The sequence below is a fragment of the Magnolia sinica genome, chromosome 17 (assembly GCF_029962835.1).
Source record: "Magnolia sinica isolate HGM2019 chromosome 17, MsV1, whole genome shotgun sequence".
In the NCBI taxonomy this organism is placed as follows: Eukaryota; Viridiplantae; Streptophyta; class Magnoliopsida; order Magnoliales; family Magnoliaceae; genus Magnolia; species Magnolia sinica.
Window position 1 is genome coordinate 16,006,950 of NC_080589.1, and position 14,291 is coordinate 16,021,240.

Sequence of the window (14,291 nt, forward strand, 5' to 3'; positions counted from 1 at the left end):
TATTAGGGGTTCCCAGTGGGCGTTTTTCACCTTGTTTTTATACACGAAATTTCCAGATTGCTAATATACAGAATTGTGATTTGCCAGTAGCCATAGCTTTTTTAAGGACCTCTTTGGATGTATTGCTGAATGGGACTTGGTTTGCACCACCTTCAGCTGTACCCCTGTGCTTGGCATTTGGGGTGGTGCTGGAAAATGGTAAAGCTATAAGTTGGATTTCATTTTCACTATTGGATATCATTTTCCTTGTTTTCCGTTCCTGGTGCAAGTTGGTTTCGGTGGGGCCCATCTGATACTGAAAACAGACCCAAACATGCACCATGACCATCTGTTTCTATATTGGCTTTTCATATTTTAAAGGGCAATAATTTGGTTAGAGATATCTGAAAATCAAACCAGGCACATGATTGGGATGAACCGCCCTGCACGTGTGATCACAATAGCCTTTGTTGTGTGGGTGGGCCCTACTGCACATCGTCAAGCACATTGGCTTGAAACATGGGTTCCTTCATGTTAAATGATATTTACTAGCCTTGCACTGCATTTATTATGGGAGCAAGCTCTGAAAATTTTAAGTACTGAATTGTAAATTTGAAATGATTTTAAGGATATTTTCTTCAAAAGTGAAAAGAATGCACCACCACTCTCTGCAATCATCCTTCAGCACTAAGGGAATGGAGAGGAGCTGAAAAAAAAGACCCATGTTTTCTGTGAAAATCTGAATTTGCCAAACTATCTGAATTGTGTAAGTGCTAAAAATAAGTGAAAATTTAATATTATCTTCTTAGTGCAATTTTCAGTTGGCCCATAAAATTTTACTGTCTGAATTTTTGTACAACTATGCCATATATATGTTTAAAGAGTCACCACCATCTTTTAATGGTGCAAAACTAATATTAGAGTCCAACATAAATCATTTCCCAGGTATGGGTCCCATTCCACATGAAATGGAAGGAAGAATGCATGAACCATGGTAGAGAGAGAAGAAAGGATGGATCACCTTCAGATCTTTGATCCAACAAAACTATATGCTAGAAAAATGAGATACAGATTGAGCAGAAAAGAAAAAAAATGCCATCTTCATATATCTACACTCATTGATGAGATAGAGAGAAGAAAGTATACCGACCTAGCATATCTTTTAGTGGGTGGGTGGGATCATTATCAAATAGCGAATGCAGCGCAACTGTTCAGGTGGCAGTAATGAATTTCGGGATTTGGAGATGGGCCGTTCTTCATGTGGAGGAAAGGGAGGTTCGTGGAGTGGATCTTAGCGAGGGTTGGATGGTTTTGTTTAGAGGCATTCAAGCCATTCATCTCATTTTGTAGTTGTATATTTTTGGTTGCAAAGAAAATAAATTTTTTTTAATTTTTTTTATAAAGCTTATATTTCCAATTTTCTTGATTTCAGTCTCTCTTAATATTCACCATAAGTCTTGCTACGGAATACTACTATTTGGAACCCTACCATCATAGATTCCACTATGGCACACGTGTGTAAGATCTAAGACGTTCATCATACGAGTTTCACGTACGCAATATATGGGACATTCGATTTACATGGAGCTATTGAGCTACATTGCCTCTTTATTGTAAGTTGTATAAGTACTCTTCACAGCTCGTGGAAAGAAAAACATACCAGATTTCAAGTTTCCTATGCCACATACTCAGGTTCACAACCATGCGTTACCCCGTGGGTCCCACATGCAGCGGTCTCCGGACAAAAAAGAGAGCCATCTATATTCTGCACGACCCTGGATTGGCTACTCCCCCGTGCTACCAGCCAATGGCTGGTTGTTCTCTGTGGGCCCCACCATGATGTATGTGTTTCATCCATACTGTCCATCTATTTTTATAGATCATTTTATTATATGAGAACAAAAATGAGATATATACCAATCTCAAGTGGACCACATTACAGGAAACAGTTTTTAATAAACGTTGACCAAAAACTTTTTGGGGGCCACAAAAGTTTTGGATCAAGCTTATCTTTATTTTTCCCATTCATCTGGGTCTGTATGACCTAATCAACCGATTGGATGTCAAATAAACAGTACATTGGGCCTTAGGAGGATTTTAATGGTGGATATCCAATCACTATTGTTTTCCAGTGGGGTGGTCCAACTGAGATTTATCTTCCCCTCATTTTTGTTATATCTTTAAAAATGGATGAACGGCATGGATGAAACACATTCATCATGGTGGAGCCCACAGAGCACCGACCACCAGCCACGGGGCTGGTGGCAGGGGGAGTAGCCAATTCGTTCTCATTCTGCACGCTACTCCTAATGGGCCTTGATGGTGTAAAATCATGCTGAATGCTGGATGATCCTAACCACTGATTCAAACAGTCGAATATGCATGAAACGTTAAAAATCTTTCTTCCCATCGATGGTTAGGATTATTAGCATAAATTTTCTTATTGTAACCTGTCTATCATAGCACCTATAACACGGACGGCTCTGATCATCGGACCATCTACATGTTGGCCCCAAACGAAGTGAAACATGCTGGCTGATTCGCGACACAAGCAGAACGAACTCAACAAACTAAGCTACATATATGCATAAAATGCATTGATGGAGTAGATACCATGCATACACAAGTATACAACATACATGCTTGCTTGCATTTAAATGCTTACATGCACACATGCAAGCGATCCTAGAGCCTAAACGGTAACGTTGCATGTGAAGCCACGGAGCGCACCTGGGGTGCATGTAAGGTGGTGAGACATGGATTTACTTGCCAGTCCACCCTACGAATGGCAGGCTTGAACTCGATTGGCATTTTGAGAGAGAGAGAGAGAGAGAGAGAGAGAGAGAGCAGCCATCTATATTCCATTCCACCACAAGAATGGCAGCTTGAACTGGGTTGGCATTTTGAGAGAGAGAGAGAAAGAGGAGCCATCTATATTCCATTCCACTACAAGAATGGCAGGGTTGAAGTACTAGGTTGGCATCTTGAGATAGAGATACGGTTATTTACGCTTTTAGTTGAAGTAGCATAGAAGAAATTTGATGGTTACTTTGGACTTCGATATTATTATCTGTCCTTCAGTCGAAGTAGTAAAGAGGGAATACTAGTGGAGAATGTACTTCTGTGCGGGTACTAGTTGAAAGGGAAAAAATGTCTGAACGAGAAAATGATAATTCATGATTGAGGTCAAAGTTAAAAGACAAAGGAAAGTTGAAGTGTTGGGATTGTGATAGTATATGATATATGAAGAAGGACTGCACAAGTCCCAAAACCTAGCTAGGAAGATGAGAATTCGGATAATTCGTCAAAAGAGGCCAATTCAGTGAAATCTAGTGAAGGAATGTGTGGTTATGATGTATTGTCTGTGTCTAAGGTTGGACACTTGTATAATGAGTATATTCTATACACGGGGCGATCGTTTTACATGTGTCCTCATCAGATTTGGTTCACCACATACAACAAGTATGATGGCGGCTTAGTTCTTATGGGCAACGATCATACCTGTAAGATGATTGAAACTGATTCAGTGTGCATTAGAATGTTTGATATAGTAGAGTGTACTCTGATAGATGCGAGGCATGTTCCGGTGATACGGACACCAGGCCATTCAAAGTATATCAACGTAGGAGGCGTGCGTTATCAGTGTCAATGTGGTTAGATGACGGATATAGGTCGGATCTCTAGAGGTTAAAGACCTTACACATGTGTTCATGACATGTGTAAGTTGCTTATAAGAGACATTTGGACTGTTGGATCGCGAGGATGGTGTGATCGGACCGTTGGATCGTCATGACCCACCTTCACGGCGCTATCATCGGGGCCCATCGGGCATCTTAAATTTGTATTTAGTTTATGAACATTTGATTTATTTAAGTTTTGAGACAGTTTGCGCACAAATTTGTGCGAATTTCTTTTTTTTGAAACTTTTTTTTAGTAGGGGTATTTTGGTAATTTCATGTAATTACGAATTTATAAGGGTTGCCCTAAATCTATAGCATGTTATGTTATGTTTATGAAAGAAAAAGAGAGCTTTTTGCTTTTGGTGATTTCATTTTCGACTTTCAGTGATTGGAAGAGGGCGTGAGGCCCAGGTAAACGATTTCTCATCCTCTACTTCTTTCTCCTTCTCTCTTTTCTCAAGGTACTCTTTTCTTTAACCCCATTATCTTTTTTTTTCTCCCAGAATCTTTAGATCTAGAATCCAAATCTTATTTTCTTTTATCTAAATTATTATATCTCAAAAGATTTTCATCCCCATATAAAACCCATCACCCAAATCTAAATTTGAATAACCACCAATTCTTTTCTGAATTTTTCAGATTTTCCAATCCAAAAAATTTCAATTTTTCTGGATTAGAAAATCCACTTGGATAGTTAGACGGATCTATTGCAAGACGAAAGTTCTATCTTTCGCCGGATCCAATTAAATTCAGATTTTAAGATTCAATACTTCATGTTTGTGATGGATGACCATAATCAATACTATATTAACCTTAGTTCTTTCTTGTGTTTATGATATATAAGGTAGACTGATATTTTATTTGTTTTTTAAGATTGCATGAATCTGCCCATTTCAAATATCATACTTATTTAAGGTTGGATTAGGCCATCCTACATCAATTATTGGTATCAAAGCTTAGGCTCTTGCATTGGGTTGTCTTAGATCGAGTTATCAAGAGTCTAGATTTTTGTGTTATTTTTTTTTCTAGGGTTTCATGCATCGCATATAGAGTCTAGATCTGAAAATTTCAGATTTGCATTAAAAAAAAAGTCTAGATCTGAATTTTTTCACATTTGCATCATTCTAAAAGTTAGGATCGTCGGTGTCCATAGTCTTGTGTCAAAACAATCTCCTAGCGTCGTGTTTTAGGAAACCTAAGTTGAGTCTTATTGTGTATGCCCACTCGGATTGGTAGAGGATTTGGTCTACACCTGATTTTCAATATGGAACAGTCGACTGAGATGATGAACACGATCAACCAACGTTTGGCCACCATTGAGGCGCAATCTAGAAACACGAATACCCGTATGGATCAGATAGAAGCATCCCTAAGAGAAATCTCCAACATTGGAGGGGATGAACAGTCTCACATAGGGGGAGTAGTTGAGAAACGGGTAGGAAATCGTGATAGAGGTCGTGGAGCACATAGCTAGGGGTAGGACGTGGAGGGGTGCGAAATCCGTAGCCTGCTGTCGAGTATCAAGACCGTTATGATGTTGATGAGAGTGTCTTAAAGAGTGTTAAAGTAGATGCTCCTAGTTTTGATGGGCGTCTTGACCCAAAATCATTCCTTGATTGGTTAGCGGATATGAACCATTATTTCGAATGGTATGAGATGTCTAAGAACCGATAGGTGCGGTTTGTGAAAATGAAACTTGTAGGTCAAGCTAAATTATTTTGGACAAATACGGATCGTAGGATCGAGAGATCAGGAGGTGTCCCAGTCATTCATTGGGTAGAGATGAAAGAGTTATTAAAGGAAAAATATCTTCCTCTCTCTTATCGTCAAAAGCTCCTAGATCAATGACAAGCATTACGCCAAGGATATATGTCGGTTGTAGATTACATCGCAAAATTTGAGGAGTATATGATGCGGTGTGATTTTCAAGAGGATCTCTTAGCGACGCTGGCGCATTTCAAGGTGGGTCTTCTCATGGATCTGTAGCGTGAACTTATGACCCATGCAGTGGGTGACTTGGATCAAGCTTACCAAATCGTACAGGAGTTAGAGCTTTACCTAAAATCTCCTGGCATGAGGCGCTTTGAGTCCCGAGACTATACTGTTAGATCTAGTTTTCAAGGAACCAAACCTAACATTGGAAGTTAGCTTAGGACGCAGGCTAGTGCAATGCCTAAGCCTAAGGATGATAAGGCCAAACGTGTCCTTGGTGCCAATCTTGGCAGTGGTAGTCACTTGAGATGTTATGAGTGCGGAGGTATAGGTCATTTCACATACCAGTGCACGGCAAAGACTTGCGGGAAAGCCTTAGTCATAGACGAGTCAAATGAAAATGCGGATGACGTGGGTGATTATAAAGTTGAAGAATATCACCTAGAGATAGGTACTAGTGATTATGAGGAAGAAGAACCAGAGACTGCACCACTAGCTGTAGTTAGATGTGCTTTGGTGTAAGCCAAGGAGAGTGATGATTGGCGTAGAAGCACAATTTTCTACACGTTTATCAAGAGCGGTGACAAACATTACAAAGTCATCGTGGATAGTGGTAGTTGCACCAACGTGGTCTCAGCTAGCACAGTCACTCGTTTGGGTTTAAAGCCCATCCTTCACCTTCAACCTTACAAGGTTTCTTGGATTAACACGTCTTTTATGCCTGTGTCCTAGCAGTGTTTAATCCCCATCCAAATCGGTTCATATAAAGATATATTGTGGTGTGATGTTTTACCTATGGATGTAGGTCACATCATTCTAGGGAGGCCGTGGTTTTATGATAGAGATGTCATGATTTTTGATCGCTCGAATATGTGTACATTCACGTATGAGGGCAAGAAAATCAAGATTAATCCGTTGCCACTCAAGAGCCACACGGACTAGGCTAGGGATGTGAAAACGAGTGAGTCAAGGAAGAATGTGAGGAAATCTATTCCGAAGTCTCTACATACATAAATGCAAAAGAGTTTAAGAAAGAGACAACGGATGATTCGACTGTGTACGCCCTATTGGCTCGGGAAGTTACACCCGAGGTTCATGTAGAGTTACCCCCTGAAGTGACTTTGGTTCTTGAGGAGTACAATGATGTATTTCCTGAGGATTTACCGGATGAGCTTCCACGTATGCAGGACATCCAGTATGCCATTGATTTCATCCCGAGGTCTACTTTACCGAACCTTCCTCATTACATGATGAATCTTACAGAGCATGCAGAGTTGCATAGACAGGTAAATAATGTCAGGCCCCAACCCGAAAATCGGATTATCAGGAATCCTGATTGCCAAATCCGGTATCGATAGCCTCCGTAGTAACCCATTCTCGGCTCCCAGTGCCCAAATGCCAGGTTCTGATCCTGGGACCCTACAAGGAGGATTTTTTCTAACGTGCATTTATCTCGTAAGAGGCATAATCACAAGTTTACCTAAATCACAAAGGCAACATCATCATCACATATCCACTAATATAATCATTTGAGTGCAATATTGAAAAGGAAATACATGCATATAATAAACTCTCCAAAAGCTCTACTGCACGTTCCTGCCCCAGCTCGACTGCGTCTTATCATTACCTGTACGCATCTATCATGCATAAGCTTATAGAAAGCTTAGAGGGTGGTGTAAGTGTGTGCACAAGATAAGTGCCAAGCATTCAATACAATGCCTTAATCATACAATATCAGAATTATTGGCGTGAATCATACGATATCAGAGTAAGCGAAAATACTGCAAGTCCATAAGAATATCATCAACCTCATCTAGGATATGTGATGAAAAGACATAGTAAGTCAACATCATATACTGAGAAGTAATGTAAATAGGCTATGTAATGTGGAAACACAATGAATCAGATATCAGATATCGAGGATCTAATGAGATATATAATTCCGGAGAGCTATGAATACCATCAGCCTTATCTAGGTCATATAATTGCAGATATAGAGTAACCCAAAATGCCATATACCATGGATGTAATGTGATATGCTGTGCAAATGGAATGACTATGCTGGAGTGTGAAGTCGGGATGATAGTACGTAATATCGCAGGTTATGGGGTCCATCATAAGGGACTTATATCCAAACTAGTCCCATACCTAATTTGGATAGTCAGACTCAATGTGGTAAACTCCTGATCTCATGTTAGTCGCGCGCCCCAACCGAAATCTTGGCTATTGCGAATGTATACGTAACAAATAGTTGTGCACCACCAGCCTAAGTGGATAGTCAATGAATGAATATGCAACTCCTGCTCAATAATTTCACATATCAGTACTGTTCATCTCTGGGATCATTATCGGAGTCTAGTACACTTTACACCAGCTTGCCGCCCCATCAAACGCATAACTGGGTAAGAGGAAAAGACCTCATTATCAGCCTGACCAGTAGTCGGCCAATATCTGCCCAGCACATCGATAGCGGATCCATTCACAAGCTAATCAAACTCAGCCTAGCTATGCCTACTCCCTCAGGCGGGTAAGGCCACACTCCCTCCCAACCGACCACGACATAGTGGGAGACGCAGCCTACTGGTATACGACCCTCATGTGCTCATATATATCCACTCGGTCTTGATGTTGGGGCGTCCTCTGGTACCAAGAGGGTTTAGAAATTTTCACCCAGGGCCATTTATGGTAGCCCGATGCTAATAACATATTTTCGGTGTCCCATCTGGCCATCCACGATATGCCTGTGGAGGCTACGACCCTGATGTCGCTAGGGCGTATAATAATCACAACACACAATGTCAGATGCATGAGTCATACAATCCAGTCATACATCAATCCTACGCATACTGTGCGCTCATGTGAGACAATCTCCGCCTATCAGGGAGTGTTATAACAACCTGCCTAATGACATATGCAATGGTTAACCACATCTTATAACAAACATGCAGATGATGCGTATGGGCATGTATCATGATGCTATGCTGTCACATACTTATAATCTGTATTGATAACCGGCACTGATAATCGGCCTCAACAATCAGCCTCGACAATCAGAATCGGCCAAATAAGGCCTAAGGAAAGGTCACAATGTGGACATTAAACCATTATTGCCCAACAATGTGGTCATTTAACCATCATTTCTCCCAAGGAGTGGCCCACATAGAGCCAAACATAAAGAGGACCCATGGCCTCACACAAGGGCCTAGTATACAACAAATGGACTACGTGACATGTGCCTAATACCTATCACAATGGGCCCTGCCCATAGGCCATGAATATATCACAAAGGGCCTTACTTATAGGCCTCCAATACATCACAACGGGCCTCGGCACATGGGCCGTAAATACATCATAATAGGTCGAATCACATGGGCCGAAAGTATATCACAATGGGCCACAACATATGGGCCGAAAATACATCACAATGGGCCACGATATATGAGCCGAAAACACATCACAATGGGCCACGAATACATCACAATGGGCTGAAAGTATATCACAATGGGCCACAACATATGGGCCGAAAATACATCACAATGGGCCACGATATATGAGCCGAAAACACATCACAATGGGCCACGAATACATCACAATGGGCCTCATCACACTGGCCTCAAATACACAACAGTTGGGCCTTACACTCGGGCCTCAAAACACGCAACAGGTGGGCCCTGCTCTAGGTCAAAGATACATCCTGATGGGCCACATGTATATCAAAGTGGACCTCTCGAATGGGCCACCAAATACATCAAGGTGGGCCGCATCACCTGGTCCGGCATAGATATACAATACATGCATCATGACAGACTGCACAAATAGACGACATAGATATACAATGCATACAACACGGCGATGATAAAACAGATACGCCATGGTGCATTCCATGGATGGATAGCAGGGATAAGACATACATCATGGTGGTCCCCACCACTGTCAAAGGCATGAATGGTGTGAATATACATATGTCATTGAGGTAGGCCCTACTCAGCACCGACTAAATGAACGGTACAAGACACATCAATAAGGGCTCCACCTGTCTAGGACGGACGAACTACTTGAATAAAACACATATATAATGGTGGGGTCCTACAACATGTCCATGCACGGACGGTGTGGATATAAAATAAATACATCAAGTTGGGGTCCCACTCCCACACGTGCCACACGTGTGGGGTGGACCACGTCCTAAACAGATGGACGGGGGCGGATATAGAACACATACATCAAGATGGGCCTAATCGCATGGGCCATATGTTCATCAAATGGGCTACAACAATGGGCGCCATGTATATCAAATGGGCCACACCCAAATATAAGTGGTGATAATGATTTTCACCATTAAAATCCCCAAGGCCCACCATAACATTTCACTTCCATCCAAGCAGTTAATAAGGTCACACGGACCTAATAAACATAATTAAATAAATGTTACAGTTATCCAAAACCTCTGGACCAGGGGAGTGTCAATGGTAGTCGTTCAATTCACCACTGTTACCAGTAGTGGCCCATCAGATAAGTAAATCTGTCTCATTATGCCTAAAGCCTTGAGGAAGTTTGCCAACTGGATGGACGATTTGGATGTAACACATACATCAAAGGTGGGGTCCACTAGCCATCCAGCAGTCTAGTAAAATGGCTAGACAACATTGATAAAACACATACATTTTGGTGGGTCGGGTCCCACCGTCCAGTGGGGTGGACAGTGTGGAAGCACATACATCATTGTGGGTCCCACGTGGGGCCCACCATAATGTTTATCTACCATCCAATCTGTTCATAAGGTCACGCAGACCTGGATGCAGAGGGAAAACAAATTTCATAATGATCAAAAACTTCTACGTCACCCAAAAGGGTTTTAATGGCAGACGTTCAACACCACTGTTTCCTACTGTGTGGGCCACCTGAGTGCTGTATATGATTGATTTTCGGAGGGCCCACCGTCTTAAAAGAGGCCGACCAAATGGACGGTGTGGATGTATGACACACATCATGATGGGGCCCACGGCTGGGACCCAACGGTCTTTACCCACCGTCCACGCAGCACGGCAGCAGCGCCTGCTACACGACGTCAGCAGCAGCAGGTGTGGGTGCTTACTTATTTATTATTATTTTTTTAAAACATATTTTCCTATGGTTTTTCTCATGTGGGGCCCGCATTAGGTGAATCCGACCCAGCCGTTGATTCTATGGCTCAAGACAGCTTGAATGGGCCCAATATTCGATATATTTTGGGGTATAGAAACATCAAAGTGCATTTTAATGGTAGAAAATACTGTTTTATATGCTATGGCCCGCCAGAAAGTCAAATTGGCTTCATTTTTCGGCTCAATGCCTAAAATGATCTGAGGAATGGAATGGACGACTTAGATTAAATAGATACATCAAGGTAAGGCCTGTATGAGTGGCCCACCTAAAAAACCTTAAAGCAAATATATATATATATATATATATATATATATATATATATATATATATATATATATATATTACATCTTATTTTTTTTCTAGGTTTTTCATGCGTGGGGTCCACGTCTGGAGAATCCACCCGATTTGTATCAATCTGATATTTGTGTTTTCCCATCATCTAGAGGGTAGGGCCCACATGGTTTGGACGGCCATGGGGTCACTTGATGGACGGTTTGGACACCACATACACTCATCATGTGGGCCACAAAGTAAATAAAGGAAGGAGAGAGAGAGAGAGAGAGAGAGAGAGAGAGAGAGAGAGACGTGATGATGGAGGGACCCCGATACTATGGGCCCTCCCTTGCATGATTCATAACATACATCAAGTGGGTCCCATTTTGTATGGGCTCACCAATCAAAATTAACGGTGGAGATCCCTACTCCACCGAAATGGAAGGTCTAGATGACCCTATCCATGTAAGGAAAATAAACATCATGATCGGTCCATGGAGAATGACCCCATCATGGAATGATCATGAGAATCAAAGTGGGCCATCGGCCACACCTAGGGTCCAAAGTAAGATCCATACTATCAATCGGTAGGCCCCACTTGGCCCATCATCAAAACTATGCAATTTAGGCCTATAGAAACACCCTCATTTGATCTTCTGGAACTTCTTCTTCCATCAACGCATCCTAGAGCTCCGGGGAATGCATTTCAACGGTGGAGATGATCTTTGGATGGTGGGATTGGGTGGTAGGGAGGTGGGTCACACCTAGTTCTCTCCTCTCCCTTGGACGTTGGATTTTCATGGGGTTAGCTTGAAAATGAACGAATGAGAGAGAGAGAGATGAGAGAGGGTGATGTAGAGAGAGAGGGATGAGGTGTGAGGTATGGTGGTGTAAGGAAGGGATGGGTGGAGAGAGGGAGAGTTGACTTTGGAGAAAAGGAGAGAGATGGGTTGCTTGTACTTGACTTGTACTTGTGATAAAATATGTACTTTGATTGATTGATGGGACATGTTGTAGAGATTCCCTCGAAATTCGCAACGCTTGGCGTTTCTTCGAAATGAATGCCGACTCACATCTCCTGGCCCGGGTATTGGATCGGTGCGCGAGTCGCGGCGTTGGAACTACGGCGACGGCGCGGTTGCTAGAGTACAAGTTTCGAGTCGAGTCGACTCCCGTATGCAGGACTCGGCTTAGGATCATGTACAAACGTCGGATATAGGTCGAGGGTTGCCAAAATTCGACTGGAATGACTGCGGAAGCCTACAGAATGGTATGGACTATGATATAAGCCTTACAAATAAGCTTTTGCTAAAAGGTTTCATTCCTGAGAGCATGAGTCCGTGTGCCGTACCAGTGCTATTAACGCCTAAGAAAGATAGTATGTGGTAGATGTGTGTGGATAGTAGGGCCATTAATAGATCACGATCAAGTATCAGTTTTCGATACCAAGGCTTAATGATATGTTAGACATGATGGCCAGATCCACCATTTTTTCCAAGATAGACCTCAAGAGCGGGTATCACTAGATAGCATATGCCCTAGAGATGAGTGGAAGACAGCTTTCAAGACGAAGGATGGGTTGTAGGAGTGGTTGGTCATGCCCTTTGGCTTGACTAATGCACCTTATACTTTTATGCGTGTGATGACCCAGGTTTTGAGACCCTTTATGGGGAAGTTCTTAGTGGTTTATTTTGATGATAAACTCATATATAGTACTACTAAAGAGCTGCATCTCGACCACTTGAGGTAGGTCTGTAGTGTCCTGAGGGCGGAGAGGTTATGTGCGAATCTTAATAAATGTTCATTCCTTTCTGATAGGGTTGTCTTCTTAGGGTTCATTGTGTCATCTGTAGGGATGCGAGTAGATCCAGAAAAAGTCAAGGCCATAATTGACTGGCCTGAACCACGGAACATATATAATGTGAGAAGCTTTTATGGCTTAGCCACATTTTATCGTCGGTTCATTCGAGGATTTAACACTATTATGGCTCCTGTTACTGATTGCATTAAAAATGGGGAGTTCATATGGTCTAAGGCCGCAGCTAAGGCATTCAATGATATTAAGGGCAAGATGATAGAGGCTCCCGTCATGTGTCTTCCAGATTTTTCTAAAGTCTTTGAAGTAGCATGTGGTATAGGAGGGGTACTAAGCCAAGAGGGTCATCCAGTTGCCTATTTCAGTGAAAAACTGAATGAGGCAAAACAAAAGTATTCCACCTATGACAGAGAATTTTATGCGGTTGTGTAGTCGTTACGTCATTGGCGTCATTATCTTCTACCGCAAGAATTTGTCTTGTTTTCTAATCACGAGGCTTTAAGGTATTTGAATTCCCAAAAGAAGCTTAACCCAAGGCATGCCAAGTGGGCAGCGTTTCTTCAAAAATATTCATTTGTCCTAAAACATAAAGCCGGGATCGAGAACAAACTAGCCGATGCCCTTAGTAGGAGAGTGACATTGCTCAACTCCTTGAGTGTAGAAGTTGTCGGGTTTGAGCAATTGAAAGACGAGTATCCCATGTGTCCAGATTTTGGGGGAACATATGTGTCACTCTTAGGTGCCCAACATTACTCGGGTGAGTTTGTGTTAAAAGATGGTTTCCTTTTCAAAGGATACCGACTTTGCATTCCCCGCACTTCCATCCGGGATTTCCTTGTTTGGGAGCTTCATGCTAGAGGTATTGCTGGCCATTTTGGTCGAGATAAGACCATCACCCTAGTGGAGGATCGATTTTATTGGCCAAGTCTCAAGCGAGACGTAGCCAAAATTTTAAGGCAATGTCGAACATGTCAACTGGCAAAACAGAAGAAGTAAAATACTGGATTGTACATGCCATTGCTAGTGCCACATGCACCGTGGCAAGACATTAGTATGGATTTCGTGCTTAGACTTCCTAAGACAATTAAAAAGCACGATTCTATTTTTGTAGTCATGGACCATTTCTTAAAAATGGCCCACTTTCTCCCCTGTTCTAAAACCTCAGATGCGTTCAACATAGCTAAAATTTTCTTTGAAGGGGTGGTTTGATTACTTGGTTTACCTAAGACCATAGTGTCTGACAGGGATGTCCGATTTAATAGTTATTTTTGCAAGACATTACGGCATATGATGGGTACGAGACTCCAGTTCTTGTTTGCCTACCATCCTCAAACTGATGGCCAAACTGAGGTTGTAAATCGAAGTCTCAAAAATCTACTATGATGTTTGGTGGGTGAATACATTAAAACTTGGGACTTAGTCCTGCCAGTCGCCGAGTTTGCATATAACAGTTCAATTAATAGGTC